Below are 10,274 nucleotides of genomic sequence, written 5' to 3' on the forward strand. Positions count from 1 at the left end.
GGCATGGATGTGTGTGATGTCCTTAGGTTAGTTAGGTTTAAGTAATTCTAAGTTCTAGGGGACTGATGACCATAGATGTTAAGTCCCATAGTGCTCAGAGCCAGTTGAACCATTTTGAGCCTAAAGAAAACAAATGATACAAAAGCGTGCAGCAGTCAACGTGTTAAATGTATTACTGAATCGAGTATGTCTTCAGTCCTGCCTTACCTCACCGGAAAGAGCATGTGAAATTGGCGGGGGTCGAATCAAGCAAGGCGCAGCTGATAACTCAGTACAGATACTTAAAGGATTTTAGCTTTTGCTTACAAAGAATTTTCTGTGAATACTGTGTAAATATGGTATACGTGATTGATTCTACCTTTTGCTACTTATAGATTGAAAGAGATTTTCTTTAATAGATTTAATATACAATTTACTTAAGGTGTTTGTTTCTTTTTTAACATGTTCTAAAGTACACTGCTTTTTCTTTTGTTGTTAGCTAAGTTTGAAATCAAAAAGAATTGGTTCCTCATTCATCTTTCGCGATTTTTCTGCTTTTATGTATCCGCTTATTCTTTTGCAGCATTTATCTTTCGAACTTCATACTTTACAAATCCTTACAAAATTGTGTTCCCTGACATTAACTGTAGTTTTCCTTATTCCGACTGACCTCGGTGTTTTGTGCGTTCATTGATATTCCTGTAGATTGCGAGTACTGCCAAACTTATGAACGATTTGCTCTCTATACTTTTGTATTCGTGAGCACATTTGTGTGTGTCTCTCTCTCTCTCTCTCTTACCCTGTTCTTTGTAAATTATTCTGTCGTTTTGTAGTGTACTCGTAAATTGTCTGTGTGTATAAATGTGAATGATCGATCTGTGTGTAGCGTATTTTTAACATGTAGTACGAAATTGTCTCTTAAATAGATAATGGTTAATTATTTTTATCAAGGATCTTCTTACAGTCTTTTAAACTGTAAAAATGTTAACACTTCAGCGTACTAAATAATTTATTGTAGCCGGCCGGGGTGGCCGAGCGGTTCTACGCGCTACAGTCTGGAACCGCGAGACCGCTACGGTCGCAGGTTCGAATCCTGCCTCGGGCATGGACGCGTGTCATGTCCTTAGGTTAATTAGGTTTAAGTAGTTCCAAGTTGTAGGGGACTGATGACCTCAGGAGTTAAGTGCCATAGTGCTTAGAGCCAATTTATTGTAATTACTTCCTTTTATTAAAGTTACGTTAACGTACAGATACGTTATTGCACACCAAAGCAAGAACAACATTTACAAAGGACCTCTTTTGGTGTCAGGGTTTGAAACTATAGTGTTCTACATGTATATTTATGTGTAACATTGGTTAGTTAATTTTTAATTCATGAAGCCTCTCTGTAACAGCGCCTACGTGAAAAATAACGTACTCGACATTAGTAGCCCAGTACGTCAATATTTGCATCATAAAATGAAAATAATGACGGAGATGATTTACTACTTTCATGAATACATAATGAATAAGTATTCTCAATAATATCTGCGCTACAAGAGCCGTTATTAGCAAAAATAGTTGAACCGAACGTAGTGGCGGACCACAATAGGGTAAGATCGTAACTAACAAAACTTTCAATAAATGTAGGAAAGGACACAGTTCTCCTGTAAGTAAAAAATTGTTTCAATAGTAACAAATAACATTTTGTATTCTGAAAACGATTTATGTCCGCAGCTCGCGGTCGTGGGGTAGCGTTCTCGCTTCCCGCGCCCGGGTTCCCAGGTTCGATTCCCGGCAGGGTCAGGGATTTTCTCTGCCTCGTGATGACTGGGTGTTGTGTGATGTCCTTAGGTTAGTTAGGTTTAAGTAGTTCTAAGTTCTAGGGGACTGATTACCATAGGTGTTAAGTTCCATAGTGCTCAGAGCAATTTGAAAACGATTTAGATAAATTAAAAGTTATTACACTTATTACAGACCTCTTAATATGGAACGTAGGAAGAGTACGTCTTGCTAGGTCAGCAGTACAATTCGAAAAAGAACAATGTCTTCTTTTTTATCATACAAATGAAAGTTAACAGAGTATATATTTTTTCTTTCATAATTGTCTGCAAAGATAATGAATCGTGGTTATTGTCTTCGTTCTTTTCAGTCGATGCTCTTCACATGAAAAAAGTCAATGTTTTTCACATATTAAAGAAAACTAGTAAGTCCTTTTCTTAAATATATTCACATGGAAAATACACTAGGGCATGGCTGAGTTTACAGGCATCACACGATCGAAGTGAATCGCAAAATGATGGAGACAGCATATCTGTATGGAAAGAAAATTATCAGTTGCTCCTAGTCAATAAAAAAGTGTGAGGTCCTTCACATGAGTTCTCAGAAAATTTGTTAAATTTCAGGAACACGGTAGAACACATAAATTTAAAGGTTATCGATTTAACCAAATGCATAGGGATTACAAATACGTATAACTTAAACCGGAACCATCACATGAAAAACGTAGTGAAGAAGCCGAACCGAAGGCTCCGTTTTCTGGGCAGAGTACTTACAAAGGAAACTCCTCATCGCAGTCCCCTCAGATTTAGTGGTAAGAGTGCCCAGTGGACAGCCCGTGAAAGACTCAACACAGATTAAGCATGAAAACAGGAAGGAGGTGTACCGAATTGTGAAAACTACCCATAATAGAAATGGGACGCCCACCCCGGACAAAATGCAACGACCATTAGCGAAAAATATGAGATCATAAAGAAAAGGTGGAGACTGTGTTGCGAAGGGGGAGAGCCGTGTTCGAAACTCCAACTCCATGGCATCATTTTTTTCCCACAACATTATGAAACGTCCGTCCAGGCTCTGAAAAGTTTGTCCTCTTTCTGTAGTCTTGGCAGTTGTCACACATACTGTACATTGGTCATAGGATATGAGTCGTGTGATAAGAATATGTTACCGTTGCAAGCGGCCGGCCGGTGTGACCGAGCGGTTCTAGGCACTTCAGTCTGGAATAGCGCGACCGCTACGGTCGCAGGTTCGAATCCTGTCTCGGGCATGGATGTGTGTGATGTGCTTAGCTTAGTTAGGTATAAGTAGTTCTAAGTTCTAGGGGACTGATGACGACCTCAGATGTTAAGTCCCATAGTGCTCAGAGCCATTTGAACCATTCTTTAACCGTTGCCAGTAAACGTGATATATAGTGAGAACAAGTGAGATACCACACAGACGTCTCACAGAAGTGGAAACAATAAACAAACGGGTGTAAACTACGTTAAACAAAGGAGTTCAATAGTAAAAACTTCCAAAACGGGGCGCAACTTCAAAAAACGTGAAAAACATTTGTTTTGACAGAGCACAGAGCAGCTGTGTGATTGTGAAACTGTTGCGTTCATTTGTTGCAGTTTATGTGACGAACTATTACGTTTTCATTATTTCCTTCGGAGTGATCACATTCACATTCATACTAACACCTAAATCGGGCAACGAGGCGTGTCTCAATCGCTTCCCAGGAATATAAATTAGATGCGCTGGTAAGAGATTCCTATCATAGGACACACGTAGTGTCATTATTGTCGTGTATGACACACCAGGCGTGTTTTCCGGTGGAGGATTCGGTTGGCTTGTCGTCTTGTCATCAAACGTTTGCGGTGCCCATTCGAAAGCCACTTCCTTTCGGCTGCTAATAGACCAGTTTTTCAGCATCAACTTTCAATATAGGTCCCTTTCTTAAGGGGCTCCGGAACGCCCTATACTTGCAATGTTAAAATAACGCTTATAAATTACATCTTTTCTCACAAAGTATTTGAGGTAGGAAGTTGAACTTTTTACAGATTATTTATTGGAATATGGGCTACAACTTAACACAGGGATTTTACAAAATTTTAGTTCAGTTATTAAAGATGATTTTTTTTCAATTGTAATGAAAATTCACAACATTTTTTTGCAATTTTTTATTTATATATTCAAAAATATACAGTTTTTTGGAAAAAGGCTGTGTTAAATTATGCAGAAGGTACTGTGTAACAATTACTGAAAGTTTGAAACAAATATGTTTGGAAGATCCTTAGAAAACATGTAATTAGTATGAGAAAATAAAAGTTTTGGGAATCGAGCGACAAAGATTGGATTAACTTTTTAGTGCATTCCAGGTCCATAGGATGGATTATCTTCATCCTCTGCAAACTCCTCCTCCAGCTTCCTCTTGTTCCTCCTCCTGTTTACTCTTGCTTGTATTTCTAGACTCTTTACAGCCCTGTCTGCAGCTTGAAGGCATTCCTTGTCTACAGCAAGCATCGCTCGTACCATGTTAGAACCTATCTTCATTCCCATATTTCTAAATACCTTGCACCTTACAAGGTTGCCATCATTGAAAGTCGCAACAGCATCATACACACCAAAGTGAATTGTTTCTATTCCAACAAATACAGTCTTGGGGATTCTCGACCATATAACACTATTTACACTTTCACTGGGGTTTTGAGTTTTTCCGTGAATACACTTTTTCAACAGTTCAGGTGCTGCTAAGTCTCTGACAATAGATTTTATCACCTCCATCACAGGTTAGCCACAACACATACTTTATCTCACATCACTAAAATGTACCTGATGAACACGGACGTTAATAATAACACCATTTGACAGCAGTTTAACAGCGCCAGAGTGGGTCACGCCCATGTAGAACACATTTCAAAAAAAATTTAAAAATAGTTGTAGTCTTCGGAATTGAATAAATTATATATCTATTAAAAGGTAATAGTCTGCAGATTCATAAACGCAAAAAAGTAAAAATTGAACTTTTCATGATTTTGAGCCTTTCCGGAGCCCCTTAAACCTCGCTGTTGCAAGCGGAGGTCACACCACAACGCAGCCACAAATTTGAATACAGTGAACACGGCTCGCCTTCTTCATTGTCCAACACCGTGACCACTTACCCACGACTCCGCTGTTGCTTCGCGCTACTCTGTATTGCAGTTCTTGTTGTTGGCCGAACACTGTTTCTATTTTGTTGTTTTTTTTTCACACATCTGTACACCTTCCTGTTGTTTTCATGCTTCATCTGTGTCCAGTTTTTGACATGCTCACCATTGGGCCGTCTTACCACTAAATTTGAGAGGGTTGCAATGGGGAGTTTCCGTTGTTAGAAGGTACAACAAATCGACTAAGGGGAGTGCCTACACTACCATTGTCTCACTTCTTGTGGAGTACTGCAGCGTGCTAAGTAGTCACCAAAGAAGGGACCAACTCGTTTGGTATTGTCGTGAAATAGGAAAGAAAAAGTCGCGTATACGAGGCGCGAATTGGGTTGGCAATCGTTGAAACAAAGGTTTTTTTCCATTTTGGCAAAAGATTTTCACTAAATGTCAGTAATCAAGTTTCTTCTCTGAATGTGAAAGTTGACTCCGACTGACATCGTCTACTCCCACTACCATCAGAACTTGCACTGAAAGATTTAGTTATTCATTTTACCCACAGACGGTTCGAGAATGGAAAGATAGGAAAACAGCCTGAAAGATGTTCTGTCACGGACTGATTTGCAGAGATGTTATGCAGATGTAAATGGACATGAAATGGTGCCTTAGAAAGTCAATTTAGTACCTGATGTGCATTCTCGCTAACTGTGTCTCCGTTAGCAGCATGATAAAATGGCAGTGAGTTCTCATCTACCCCGCGTCCTGCTCGGGACGACACACACAGTTTTTTGCCGCCCCTCTGCCCCTGATAACTGCCTCGGCCTGTGAGCAGCGCACTCACTGCCGTCCGCTGCTCTTCGCGGCGCAGTTAATTTCCGCGGAGCCCGCCAGCGGCGCCACTTGCGGTCACCTGCAGGCCTCTGGCGGAAGTAAGTTATAATTGGTACTGAATATTGCAGCGCTCCCATGAAGAACTCTGTGATGAATAGCACCTCGCGAATAAAGCGGCGACTTGTCTTTGCTAGGAATCTGCATAACATGTCAGTGAAAATTACGTTCCCAGACATAACTCTGCATCAGTTGCCGCGTCAAAGCAATGTAACCTACAGTGAATTACGAACCGCTGGAGCCCCTACTCTAACAATACCTACGCTTTCGAATGAGAGCACTTTATACGTCACTAATGTCGTCATTATTCACTATTTATGCCACCGTCATTAGCAATTATTTACCGAGAATCCAGCCCATCTGCGTGTTACCATGTTTATGTAGTTTCATCCTCACTGATTTTTAGCGCCACCACCACTTTCTCAAGCCACCCGTTTGTCACCACCTTGCTGCCTACCTGTTTACCTGCCGTCTACCACAGTTGTCTCTCCCTAAAGACTAATTTTGTTACGGGGGGTAGGACGCCAAACGGGCCGCCTTGGAGCAGGACACACCACAGCACATTTTAATTTCCACTGTCTATACTTTTACGAATAAATTCATGAAAATTTGTCATCATGACCAGGAACGATTCAGGATTCACAATGGTAGCAGTGGAAGTTCAAAAACATAACAAAATAATTTTTTTTACATGTGAAAATTCATCATTTTTTCACTTCTATTGGCTGCATTTGTTGCTATAGGTACACGTTTCTTCATAAGTAAGAGAGACTCTTCGATGAATTTTGCACAGCAAACAAACCAAACTTACAGGTGTATGAAACTCTAGAAATTATTTAATTTATAAAAAAAATGAATGTGCTGTTATATTTTAAACTTCATGTGTAGAAAAAAACTCAAATTTTATAGTTAATAATCTCAATTTTTACCAAAGTTTTTAATAGATTTGGAAAATTCTAGTGTTTCATACACCTGTAAGTATGGTTTGTACGCTGTGTAAAATTCATCGAAGAATCACCCTTACTTATGAAGAAACGTGTACCTATAGCAGCAAATGCAGCCAATGGTAAGTGAGAAAAAGGTGAAATACAAATGTCAAAAAAAAAATTTTTTTTCTTATATTTCTGAACTTCCACCACTATAAGTGTAAATCCTGGATCCTTTCTGGTCATTATGAGAAAGTTTTATGAATTTATTTTTAAAAGTATAGACAGTGGAAATTAAAATCTCCTGTGGTCTCTTTCCTGCTCCACGTCGTCCCGTTTGACGTCCAACCCCCCCCCCCCCCCCCTTAACTGATGTGTTTAACTCTCCGCTGTATCAACCACAATCCCCAACAAGATATCATATCAACAACATAGCCTTTCCAATCAGCTCTGTCGCATACATCTCTTCGTCTCTGGATCCTACAATGACAACCTGGATTACTTCAAATATCACGAAGAATACTGTTCTCTCCCACCTTGCTTGATTGTGGATAGGCTACTGTGGTCACACGGAACACCCATCTGCGCCAGAGACAGCAACATCATGACCATCACTTGTTAAGCAGCAGACTTTATGGAAGGCGTCTTCTAGCAGCGGCAGTAGTATCAAGACAGGTATAAACTGACGCATCTGTATCAGCATCCACAAAAGTATGACGAAACCTTTTCGTTCGGCACAGTATGGGCCACTGACAACTTTCATTTCAACTCCTAACAGTTGAAGGTACTCACAAAAAACGATACTACCTGCCTTCCGCAATTTTCTATACATATTTCTTCAGATCAAAATTCATATTTAGACAGCTCACGCAACATAAACAGACTACACTAAAAGATACTAAACGCCAAGCCGATAAAATGTGGTATCAGGCCGCCTACGCACACTATACTCATCAACCATAAATACGAACGCTACTCCTAACCTCGAAGTATCTACAATCAAAATCTGTATGTGCAAACAAAATAGCTCCCCGATGAGGTCCTGTTATTCAGAATATTGCAAACTATCATCACAAACATTCAGCCTTTATCGAATTTTACCTCCCTTGTTTCTATTACCACGCCCTCCTGCATAAATAACCTAGATAAATTTCAATCCTCGTGTTTCCTTCACGCTACTGGAAAGCCGCTTCCGAGGCAACTCATCAAGAGATTACATTACGTTACAAATACAAGGAAGCCAAAGCGGAACGGCTACATGGAAGCAATAACATGGAATAATGCGGTATATTAAACACTGATTTTCACATCGTCAACCAAAGGATTAACGTTTGCTCAGAGGCTGAAAAGATCAAAACATCCATACATCTGCAGCAATTCATGCCTTCTTCTCTTACATAGTTAATTTAAAGAGTGATCTAATACTGGCCACCCATTCAAAAACAGTGCCTTTATGTAGTAGCCTCCAGTCAGGCATAGAAATCATTCCAACAAACATTGTTATTACTACGATACTTGATCTATGACGACTCCCTGTCAGAATTTCAAACACGCAGTTTATCTCCACACAGCAAAGAACCTCACCTCTGAACCTTTACTAAATCTCTCCTGACATGCATGTTGCATCTTATCTTTTCACATTAATTGAAACCATAATTCAGCGAATATACTTTAACTCAGAATACGCATACACTGAAAAATAAAACCTTCGCCTCAACAAAGCCATCCAACAGCCAGCCAGGTATGAATACATTATTATAGGCAAGTGATTAGGGTAATATCAACAGCAACTGAAAATGGTATAACGAGAGCAAGATTACTTATGAGTAAGATGGCAGCGTAGATAGTCAGTTGCTGTGAACAGTTTATGGAAAGGGTTATTCTCGTCAGGTACGAAAGCAAATCAGTCACATCAACAGTAGTTCAGGTATACATACCGACTTAACAAGCAGAAACCGAAAACATGAAGAAAATGTACCAGGATACTGAATGGATAGTTCAGTACATAAAAAGAAATGAATATGCATTGGTCAAGAGGAACTGGAACACAGTAGTAGGGTAAGGAATAGAAAAAAAAAATGTTACGGGACGAAATGAGTTTGGCAATAGGAATGAGAAAGAGGGAAGACTAATTGACTTCTACAATAAATTTCAACTTGTAGTAGCGAATACACTGTTCAGAAATAACAAGAAGAGGAGGTATACTTGGAAAATGTCCATAAACACTGGAAGATTACAAGTTCATTACATTACGGTTGGGGAATACGAAAGCAGATATTGGATTTTAAGGAGCACTCATGAACTGATGGAGAAACGGATCACAATTCAGTAATGATGAAGAGTAGACTGAAGTTTAAGTGAAGCGTCCAGAAGAATCAGTGTAGAAAGAAATGGGGTGCTGAACCACTGGCGAACGATAATGTGTGATTGAAATTCCCCAAGGATGTAGATTCTGCAATAATGAATACCACAATAAGTAGTTCATTTGAAGAGGAATCGAAATCTCTGAAAACGGTAATCACGTAAGTTGGACACACAAGCATAAGTCCGAGAAATATAGCTGAGAAGAAGCCTTGGGTAGCAGAAGAAACACTATAGTTGTGTAACGAATGGTTGAAGTGCAAAAATGTGAATGGGAAAGCGGAAATACAACGTTATAAGTCCCATAGACACGAAATAAACACGAGGTGCAGGGAAGCCAAAGCGATGTCGCTACAGGAAAAATGTGAAAAAATCGAAAAACAAATGGTCGCCGAAAGGACTGATACAGCATAGCGAAAAGTCAAAAGAACCTCAATTGAAGTTTAAAGCAAAGACGTCAGCGTGAAGAGTGTAGTGAGAGTACCGCTTTTAACTGCAGATAAGAAAGAAGGGAGAGGGAAAGAATACACTGAACTTTTCTACGTGGGAGAGGTGTTGTGCAACGACATGAATGAGGACGAAACGTAAGTCGGCGTGGAAGACGTTGAGAGTCCTGAGATAGAATTTGACAGACCTTTGGAAGACTAGCGATCAAATAAGGCAGAGGAGATGCATGACATACTTCTGGAATTTATAAAATCATTTGGGTTAGTGGCAAATGGCTATTCAAATTCATGTGTAGAATCTATGAGACTGGAGCTGTACTATCAGACCTGAAAAATATCTTCCACACATCTGTGTAGATAGCAAGAGCACTGGGACTGTTGTCGTGAGAGTAGCTTAATGAAACATGGAGCCAAGTTGGACAGCAACAACAACAAAGGAAGACTAAGAACTTTTAACCTCCCCCTCACTTATCGACCATAATGACAGTGAAAAATTAAACCGCGTGCACCTAATGAGAATTTGGGAAAAGCAATCGTCACCGAAGTTTATCTGTCGGTAAAGAGGGAGGAAAGGGTTACATCTAAATGAAAGGAAAAATGAAAATGAAACTGGTGGAAAATAATTTTGAAGAGGGGTAAAGTTAATAAAGAAAGTAAATGCGCAGCCGTTACGTTAACAATTAACTAGCGGTAGTTAGATATTTGAGATTTGGGGAAAATTACGGTCGCCAGTCCTATGGACAATTACTATAGTAACTGAAAAAGAAAGGTTATTGCACATATAATTAGCA

Source organism: Schistocerca cancellata, chromosome 6 (assembly GCF_023864275.1).
Source record: "Schistocerca cancellata isolate TAMUIC-IGC-003103 chromosome 6, iqSchCanc2.1, whole genome shotgun sequence".
Classification (NCBI taxonomy): Eukaryota; Metazoa; Arthropoda; class Insecta; order Orthoptera; family Acrididae; genus Schistocerca; species Schistocerca cancellata.